Source organism: Oncorhynchus mykiss, chromosome 12, assembly GCF_013265735.2.
Source record: "Oncorhynchus mykiss isolate Arlee chromosome 12, USDA_OmykA_1.1, whole genome shotgun sequence".
NCBI lineage: Eukaryota > Metazoa > Chordata > Actinopteri > Salmoniformes > Salmonidae > Oncorhynchus > Oncorhynchus mykiss.
Genome location: NC_048576.1, coordinates 100,520,775 through 100,530,860, shown reverse-complemented (window position 1 = coordinate 100,530,860; position 10,086 = coordinate 100,520,775). Strand labels below are relative to the sequence as shown.

At 47.6% G+C, this 10,086-nt stretch overlaps 2 protein-coding genes and 1 long non-coding RNA gene across 6 annotated transcripts in view; 2 read left to right on the top strand and 1 right to left on the bottom strand.

The window, feature by feature from the left end:
• eci1 (enoyl-CoA delta isomerase 1) overlaps positions 1 to 677 on the top strand; it is a 13,270-nt gene extending 12,593 nt beyond the window's left edge. The window contains exon 7 of the mRNA XM_036939622.1: positions 1 to 677. This exon is cut by the window's left edge and continues 555 nt beyond it. The gene's annotated coding sequence lies outside the window, so the exon portion shown is untranslated.
• Positions 1 to 10,086, top strand: part of LOC110539068 (NLR family CARD domain-containing protein 3) — a 1,005,455-nt gene that overhangs the window by 304,024 nt on the left and 691,345 nt on the right. The gene's annotated exons all lie outside the window — the stretch shown is intronic.
• Positions 1,512 to 9,196, bottom strand: LOC110539064. 4 transcript variants are annotated; one of them, XR_005035280.1, is made up of 3 exons: positions 9,156 to 9,196; positions 5,999 to 6,092; positions 1,512 to 1,728 (listed from the first exon to the last, which is right to left on the bottom strand). It is a non-coding gene; the product is annotated as an uncharacterized LOC110539064 (long non-coding RNA). The 4 variants fall into 4 exon arrangements; XR_005035279.1 differs by lacking the exon at positions 9,156 to 9,196 and adding an exon at positions 8,332 to 8,365; XR_005035277.1 differs by lacking the exon at positions 9,156 to 9,196 and adding an exon at positions 6,704 to 6,939.

Genomic DNA, 10,086 nt, shown 5'->3' with positions numbered 1-10,086 from the left:
CCCCGGCCTTATTTCCCCCGGCCACAATGTTTGACTGTTTGGACTGAAACAACGAACACTGTTACCATGTAGGTGATTGTACAGGAAGTCATCTTGCCTTTGTCTCTGAACATAATGTTTGGACTGAAACAACGAGCACTGTTACCATGTAGGTGATTGTACAGGAAGTCATCTTGCCTTTGTCTCTGAACATAATGTTTGGACTGAAACAACGAACACTGTTACCATGTAGGTGATTGTACAGGAAGTCATCTTGCCTTTGTCTCTGAACATAATGTTTGGACTGAAACAACGAACACTGTTACCATGTAGGTGATTGTACAGGAAGTCATCTTGCCTTTGTCTCTGAACATAATGTTTGGACTGAAACAACGAGCACTGTTACCATGTAGGTGATTGTACAGGAAGTCATCTTGCCTTTGTCTCTGAACATAATGTTTGGACTGAAACAACGAACACTGTTACCATGTAGGTGATTGTACAGGAAGTCATCTTGCCTTTGTCTCTGAACATAATGTTTGGACTGAAACAACGAACACTGTTACCATGTAGGTGATTGTACAGGAAGTCATCTTGCCTTTGTCTCTGAACATAATGTTTGTGATCTTTTCCTGTACTGTTGGTTTGTGATCTTTTCCTGTACTGTTGGTTTGCAAGTAAACATCTGTAAAATACCTTCCATGGAATGTGTGTTGAGTTTCATGTTCTACGATGTCACGAGTTCAGGCCAGGGTTGACAAAATTCTGTCCTGCCCCAACGGGGGGGTGTTGAGTTTCATGTTCCACGATGTCACTAGTTCAGGCCAGGGTTGACTAAATTCTGTCCTGCCCCAACGGGGGTGTGTTGAGTTTCATGTTCCACGATGTCACTAGTTCAGGCCAGGGTTGACTAAATTCTGTCCTGCCCCAACGGGTGTGTGTGTTTTTTTTATTTTTTGCACTTCACAGCTGATTTGAAATAACCAACTCCTCATCAAGCTTTGATTATTTGAATCTGCTGTGTAGTGTGTTAGGGCAACAAAAGTTAATATGCACCCAGGTGGGGCCCCGGGACCGAGTTGGGGACCGAGCTGCCGCCCCTCTAACCACTAGGCTACCTGCCGCCCCTCTAACCTCTAGGCTACCTGCCGCCCCCCTTCACAGCTGATTGATATGCACCCAGGTGGGGCCCCAGGACCGAGTTAAACCAGGAAACCCTGGCTGGCAGTGGTACATTGTACATGTGGTCCAGAGGCAGAGGCCTGGACCTCTTCACCACCCCGAGACACATGTTTTAGATTGAGACAGACTAAATATGTAGAGAAGCCATCTTATAACCTTCAAACGGTTGGGTTTAATTGATCAAAACAGTAGCCATGGGTGTTTAATAGGTGCATCTGATTGGACGTCATTCCACTGGTGTCTGAGCGGTGGAGTAACAGAACCAAACTCCTAAATGAATGTAGAATTCATACGTGCTCTTCCATCTCTTATAAAGCACTTGTTTCAGCTTGGATGTTGGACACAAACAATAACAGTTAGACTGAGTTTTATTGAAACGCGTCATGGCGATGACACTCAACTGGCACCCTATTCCCTATAGAAGGCTCTGGTCCAAAGTAGTGCACTACGCAGCGAATAGGGTGCCATTTGAGAGTGTCGGAACACTTCCTGGAGGCGGGCTCATGCAGCAGGGGCGTGACCAATCAGCTTCACCTCAACGGGGTAGTGGTCGCTGACAGCCAATGCCTGAGAGGGGGAGAGAGAGTAGAGCTGTACCGGTAAGACACTGTTACTCTACCTAGCTCAACACCAAACATTTAAAATGGGCTACTAAAATGATCCTGATTAGAAGGCAAATACAAGTAGCTGTCTCCTATTGGCTGAGGTGAATGTCTCCTATTGACTGAGGTGAATGTTCAGTCTCCTATTGGCTGAGGTGAATGTTCAGTCTCCTATTGACTGAGGTGAATGTTCAGTCTCTTATTGACTGAGGTGAATGTTCAGTCTCCTATTGACTGAGGTGAATGTCTCCTATTGACTGAGGTGAATGTTAAGTCTCCTATTGACTGAGGTGAATGTTCAGTCTCTTATTGACTGAGGTGAATGTCTCCTATTGACTGAGGTGAATGTTCAGTCTCTTATTGACTGAGGTGAATGTCTCCTATTGACTGAGGTGAATGTTCAGTCTCTTATTGACTGAGGTGGATGTCTCCTATTGACTGAGGTGAATGTCTCCTATTGACTGAGGTGAATGTTCAGTCTCCTATTGACTGAGGTGAATGTTCAGTCTATTATTGACTGAGGTGAATGTTCAGTCTCCTATTGACTGAGGTGAATGTCTCCTATTGACTGAGGTGAATGTTCAGTCAGTCTCTTATTGACTGAGGTGAATGTTCAGTCTCTTATTGACTGAGGTGAATGTTCAGTCTCTTATTGACTGAGGTGAATGTTCAGTCTATTATTGACTGAGGTGAATGTTCAGTCTCCTATTGACTGAGGTGAATGTTCAGTCTCTTATTGACTGAGGTGAATGTTCAGTCTCTTATTGACTGAGGTGAATGTTCAGTCTCTTATTGACTGAGGTGAATGTTCAGTCTCCTATTGGCTGAGGTGAATGTTCAGTCTCCTATTGACTGAGGTGAATGTCTCCTATTGACTGAGGTGAATGTTCAGTCTCTTATTGACTGAGGTGAATGTTTCCTATTGACTGAGGTGAATGTCTCCTATTGACTGAGGTGAATGTTCAGTCTCTTATTGACTGAGGTGAATGTCTCCTATTGACTGAGGTGAATGTTCAGTCTCTTATTGACTGAGGTGAATGTTCAGTCTCCTATTGACTGAGGTGAATGTCTCCTATTGACTGAGGTGAATGTTCAGTCTCTTATTGACTGAGGTGAATGTTCAGTCTCTTATTGACTGAGGTGAATGTTCAGTCTCCTATTGGCTGAGGTGAATGTTCAGTCTCCTATTGACTGAGGTGAATGTCTCCTATTGACTGAGGTGAATGTTCAGTCTCTTATTGACTGAGGTGAATGTCTCCTATTGACTGAGGTGAATGTTCAGTCTCCTATTGGCTGAGGTGAATGTTCAGTCTCCTATTGACTGAGGTGAATGTTCAGTCTCTTATTGACTGAGGTGAATGTCTCCTATTGGCTGAGGTGAATGTTCAGTCTCTTATTGACTGAGGTGAATGTTCAGTCTCTTATTGACTGAGGTGAATGTCTCCTATTGACTGAGGTGAATGTTCAGTCTCTTATTGACTGAGGTGAATGTTCAGTCTCCTATTGACTGAGGTGAATGTTCAGTCTCTTATTGACTGAGGTGAATGTTAAGTCTCCTATTTACTGAGGTGAATGTTCAGTCTCTTATTGACTGAGGTGAATGTCTCCTATTGACTGAGGTGAATGTTCAGTCTATTATTGACTGAGGTGAATGTCCAGTCTCTTATTGACTGAGGTGAATGTCCAGTCTCTTATTGACTGAGGTGAATGTTCAGTCTCCTATTGACTGAGGTGAATGTCTCCTATTGACTGAGGTGAATGTTAAGTCTCTTATTGACTGAGGTGAATGTTAAGTCTCTTATTGACTGAGGTGAATGTCTCCTATTGACTGAGGTGAATGTCTCCTATTGGCTGAGGTGAATGTTTAGTCTCTTATTGACTGAGGTGAATGTTCAGTCTCCTATTGACTGAGGTGAATGTTCAGTCTCTTATTGACTGAGGTGAATGTCTCCTATTGACTGAGGTGAATGTTAAGTCTCCTATTGACTGAGGTGAATGTTCAGTCTCTTATTGACTGAGTCAATTTTGCTTGTTTTTGCTGAGAGTTTTTAAATTGTGTAGAAATGCACAGACTAGAGATAAGAGTTTATTTACTGTTGAGGGGAAGCCTGACTTGAGTTTAAGGGGAAATATGCAGAAATCGCTCCTCCATTTCCTGGTTGCTAAAATTCTAACAGTTCCCCTAATTTCATTGTATGTGACAAAACTAGCAAGTGTAGAGAATCCTTGTACCATATGAACGGCTAAGAAATAAATATTCAACAACCCAAAATATCTTTTTTTTTTGGTTAAAGGTAGACTCAGTGAGATGACGTTGAAATGAGCCCTTGCTGGGACTTTGCTCTTGACACAGTCCCAAAATGTACCTGCACAGGTGCTCTTCACGCTGCTACAACGTGGTAGCTACGGGACCTGAGCAGAGGAGAAGTTTAGGGCAGGTAGCCTATTGGTTAGAGCAGTGGTCACCAACTGGGTCGATCGCTATCCACTGGTCGATCTTCAAGGCATTCCTGGTCGATCTTCAAGGCATTCCTGGTCGATCACCAAACATTTCTGTAGGAAAGCCAATGATAAAGGCTTGCTTGACTTTTGTTGTTGTATTTGTGTTGCCTTGTTGGTGGTTGGTGCACTTGATTCAGAAGCCCTGTTGGGGCACTTGATTCAGAATCCCTGTTGGTGGTTGGTGCACTTGATTCAGAAGCCCTGTTGGTGGTTGGTGCACTTGATTCAGAAGCCCTGTTGGTGGTTGGTGCACTTGATTCAGAAGCCCTGTTGGTGGTTGGTGCACTTGACTCTGAAGCCCTGTTGGTGCACTTGATTCAGAAGCCCTGTTGGTGGTTGGTGCACTTGATTCAGAAGCCCTGTTGGTGGTTGGTGCACTTGATTCAGAAGCCCTGTTGGTGGTTGGTGCACTTGATTCTGAAGCCCTGTTGGTGCACTTGATTCAGAATCCCTGTTGGTGGTTGATGCACTTGATTCTGAAGCCCTGTTGGTGCACTTGATTCTGAAGCCCTGTTGGTGGTTGGTGCACTTGATTCTGAAGCCCTGTTGGTGCACTTGATTCAGAAGCCCTGTTGGTGCACTTGATTCAGAAGCCCTGTTGGTGCACTTGATTCAGAAGCCCTGTTGGCGGTTGGTGCACTTGATTCTGAAGCCCTGTTGGTGCACTTGATTCTGAAGCCCTGTTGGTGCACTTGATTCTGAAGCCCTGTTGGTGCACTTGATTCAGAAGCCCTGTTGGCGGTTGGTGCACTTGATTCCCATTTTGAACCGAATAATTTGTCTGAAAACCGGGAGATCTGTGGCTTAATCGAGTTCTCATACTGCACTGGCCAATCGGATGTCTCAAATCAACGTTCCTACAGCTTCATCGACCAGTAGTTGGTGACCACTGGGTTAGAGCGTTGGTCCAGTAACCCAAATGTTGCAGGTTCGAATACCAGAGCCGACAAGGTGAAAAATCTGTCCATGTGGCCTCGAGCAAGGCACTTAACCCTGATTCGCTCTATGACTGACCCTGTAAAACAACACCTATCATACTACTATGACTGACCCTGTAAAACAACACCTATCATACTACTATGACTGACCCTGTAAAACAACACCTATCATACTACTATGACTGACCCTGTAAAACAACACCTATCATACTACTATGACTGACCCTGTAAAACAACACCTATCATACTACTATGACTGACCCTGTAGAACAACACCTATCATACTACTATGACTCACCCTGTAAAACAACACCTATCATACTACTATGACTGACCCTGTAACACAACACCTATCATACTACTATGCCTGACCCTGTAAAACAACACCTATCATACTACTATGACCCTGTAAAACAACACCTATCATACTACTATGACCCTGTAAAACAACACTTATCATACTACTATGGCTGACCCTGTAAAACAACACCTATCATACTACTATGACTGACCCTGTAAAACAACACCTATCATACTACTATGACTGACCCTATAAAACAACACCTATCATACTACTATGACCCTGTAAAACAACACCTATCATACTACTATGACTGACCCTGTACAACAACACATTACACTGCACCTATCCGGTGTACGAGACAATAAAACATAAACATTGAAAGTTTAGCCTCGCGCTTCAATGCTATCAGTTGTGTAGATTGACCTGATATTGTGTTGACTTCGTGCCACATCATCTGACTGAGTCCACCTTTAAGGGTTAAGAGTTGTTACCGTGCTGTGGCTGAGCTTCAGGTGAGTCATGTAGTTGAACACCTCAGCCGACCCAGGGACCACTCCTCTCATCATCTCAGTGGTGGCCACCACCCTTCACAACCAGACCAACAGTTAGTCTGTGAGTGAGTGAGTGTGTGTGTGAGTGAGTGTGTGTGTGAGTTTGTGTGTGTGTGAGTTTGTGTGTGTGTGAGTTTGTGTGTGTGTGAGTTTGTGTGTGTGTGAGTGAGTGTGTTTGCTAGGTCTGACCTGCCGTGGGGGCAGGTTGTGTGTGTGTTGGAAATGTGTGTGTGTGTAAATGTGTGTGTGTGTGTGGTTGCATGTGTATAGGTGTATAGGTGTTTCTGACCTGTCTTAGGGACAGTCGGTGTTAGAGACCGTGGTGTCAGCGTGGTCAGGTATCAGCCAGTGTGTGTATAGGTGTATAGGTGTCTGACCTGTCATAGGGACAGTCGGTGTTAGAGACCGTGGTGTCAGCGTGGTCAGGTATCAGCCAGTGTGTGTATAGGTGTATAGGTGTCTCTGACCTGTCGTAGGGACAGTCGGTGTTAGAGACCGTGGTGTCAGCGTGGTCAGGTATCAGTCAGTGTGTGTATAGGTGTATAGGTGTCTGACCTGTCTTAGGGACAGTCGGTGTTAGAGACCGTGGTGTCAGCATGGTCAGGTATCAGCCAGTGTGTGTATAGGTGTATAGGTGTCTCTGACCTGTCGTAGGGACAGTCGGTGTTAGAGACCGTGGTGTCAGCGTGGTCAGGTATCAGCCAGTGGGTGTATAGGTGTCTGACCTGTCGTAGGGACAGTCGGTGTTAGAGACCGTGGTGTCAGCGTGGTCAGGTATCAGCCAGTGTGTGTATAGGTGTATAGGTGTCTCTGACCTGTCGTAGGGACAGTCGGTGTTAGAGACCGTGGTGTCAGCGCGGTCAGGTATCAGCCAGTGTGTGTGTGTGTGTGGGTGTATAGGTGTCTCTGACCTGTCGTAGGGACAGTCGGTGTTAGAGACCGTGGTGTCAGCGTGGTCAGGTATCAGCCAGTGTGTGTGTATAGGTGTATAGGTGTCTCTGACCTGTCGTAGGGACAGTCGGTGTTAGAGACCGTGGTGTCAGCGTGGTCAGGTATCAGCCAGTGGGTGTATAGGTGTATAGGTGTCTCTGACCTGTCGTAGGGACAGTCGGTGTTAGAGACCGTGGTGTCAGCGTGGTCAGGTATCAGCCAGTGGGTGTATAGGTGTATAGGTGTCTCTGACCTGTCGTAGGGACAGTCGGTGTTAGAGACCGTGGTGTCAGCGTGGTCAGGTATCAGCCAGTGGGTGTATAGGTGTATAGGTGTCTCTGACCTGTCGTAGGGACAGTCGGTGTTAGAGACCGTGGTGTCAGCGTGGTCAGGTATCAGCCAGTGTGTGTGTGTGTGTGGGTGTATAGGTGTCTCTGACCTGTCATAGGGACAGTCGGTGTTAGAGACCGTGGTGTCAGCGTGGTCAGGTATCAGCCAGTGTGTGTGTGTGTGTGGGTGTATAGGTGTCTCTGACCTGTCTTAGGGACAGTCGGTGTTAGAGACCGTGGTGTCAGCGTGGTCAGGTATCAGCCAGTGTGTGTGTGTGTATAGGTGTATAGGTGTCTCTGACCTGTCGTAGGGACAGTCGGTGTTAGAGACCGTGGTGTCAGCGTGGTCAGGTATCAGCCAGTGTGTGTATAGATGTATAGGTGTCTCTGACCTGTCATAGGGACAGTCGGTGTTAGAGACCGTGGTGTCAGCGTAGTCAGGTATCAGCCAGTGTGTGTATAGGTGTCTCTGACCTGTCATAGGGACAGTCGGTGTTAGAGACCGTGGTGTCAGCGTGGTCAGGTATCAGCCAGTGTGTGTATAGGTGTATAGGTGTCTCTGACCTGTCTTAGGGACAGTCGGTGTTAGAGACCGTGGTGTCAGCGTGGTCAGGTATCAGCCAGTGTGTGTATAGGTGTATAGGTGTCTGACCTGTCGTAGGGACAGTCGGTGTTAGAGACCGTGGTGTCAGCGTGGTCAGGTATCAGCCAGTGTGTGTGTATAGGTGTATAGGTGTCTCTGACCTGTCGTAGGGACAGTCGGTGTTAGAGACCGTGGTGTCAGCGTGGTCAGGTATCAGCCAGTGGGTGTATAGGTGTATAGGTGTCTCTGACCTGTCGTAGGGACAGTCGGTGTTAGAGACCGTGGTGTCAGCGTGGTCAGGTATCAGCCAGTGGGTGTATAGGTGTATAGGAGTCTCTGACCTGTCGTAGGGACAGTCGGTGTTAGAGACCGTGGTGTCAGCGTGGTCAGGTATCAGCCAGTGGGTGTATAGGTGTATAGGTGTCTCTGACCTGTCGTAGGGACAGTCGGTGTTAGAGACCGTGGTGTCAGCGTGGTCAGGTATCAGCCAGTGTGTGTGTGTGTGTGGGTGTATAGGTGTCTCTGACCTGTCATAGGGACAGTCGGTGTTAGAGACCGTGGTGTCAGCGTGGTCAGGTATCAGCCAGTGTGTGTGTGTGTGTGGGTGTATAGGTGTCTCTGACCTGTCTTAGGGACAGTCGGTGTTAGAGACCGTGGTGTCAGCGTGGTCAGGTATCAGCCAGTGTGTGTGTGTGTATAGGTGTATAGGTGTCTCTGACCTGTCGTAGGGACAGTCGGTGTTAGAGACCGTGGTGTCAGCGTGGTCAGGTATCAGCCAGTGTGTGTATAGGTGTCTGACCTGTCATAGGGACAGTCGGTGTTAGAGACCGTGGTGTCAGCGTGGTCAGGTATCAGCCAGTGTGTGTATAGGTGTATAGGTGTCTCTGACCTGTCGTAGGGACAGTCGGTGTTAGAGACCGTGGTGTCAGCGTGGTCAGGTATCAGCCAGTGTGTGAATGTGTATAGGTGTATAGGTGTCTCTGACCTGTCGTAGGGACAGTCGGTGTTAGAGACCGTGGTGTCAGCGTGGTCAGGTATCAGCCAGTGTGTGTATAGGTGTATAGGTGTCTCTGACCTGTCGTAGGGACAGTCGGTGTTAGAGACCGTGGTGTCAGCGTGGTCAGGTATCAGCCAGTGTGTGTATAGATGTATAGGTGTCTCTGACCTGTCATAGGGACAGTCGGTGTTAGAGACCGTGGTGTCAGCGTAGTCAGGTATCAGCCAGTGTGTGTATAGGTGTATAGGTGTCTCTGACCTGTCATAGGGACAGTCGGTGTTAGAGACCGTGGTGTCAGCGTGGTCAGGTATCAGCCAGTGGGTGTATAGGTGTATAGGTGTCTCTGACCTGTCTTAGGGACAGTCGGTGTTAGAGACCGTGGTGTCAGCGTGGTCAGGTATCAGCCAGTGTGTGTATAGGTGTATAGGTGTCTGACCTGTCGTAGGGACAGTCGGTGTTAGAGACCGTGGTGTCAGCGTGGTCAGGTATCAGCCAGTGTGTGTATAGGTGTATAGGTGTCTCTGACCTGTCGTAGGGACAGTCGGTGGTAGATACCGTGGTGTCAGCGTAGTCAGGTATCAGCCAGTGTGTGTGTGTGTATAGGTGTATAGGTGTCTCTGACCTGTCGTAGGGACAGTCGGTGTTAGAGACCGTGGTGTCAGCGTGGTCAGGTATCAGCCAGTGTGTGTATAGGTGTATAGGTGTCTCTGACCTGTCGTAGGGACAGTCGGTGTTAGAGACCGTGGTGTCAGCCTGGTCAGGTATCAGCCAGTGTGTGCATAGGTGTATAGGTGTCTCTGACCTGTCGTAGGGACAGTCGGTGTTAGAGACCGTGGTGTCAGCGTGGTCAGGTATCAGCCAGTGTGTGTATAGGTGTATAGGTGTCTCTGACCTGTCGTAGGGACAGTCGGTGTTAGAGACCGTGGTGTCAGCGTGGTCAGGTATCAGCCAGTGTGTGTATAGGTGTATAGTTGTCTGACCTGTCGTAGGGACAGTCGGTGTTAGAGACCGTGGTGTCAGCGTGGTCAGGTATCAGCCAGTGTGTGTATAGGTGTATAGGTGTCTGACCTGTCGTAGGGACAGACGGTGTTAGAGACCGTGGTGTCAGCGTGGTCAGGTATCAGCCAGTGTGTGTGTATAGGTGTATAGGTGTCTGACCTGTTGTACGGACAGTCGGTGTTAGAGACCG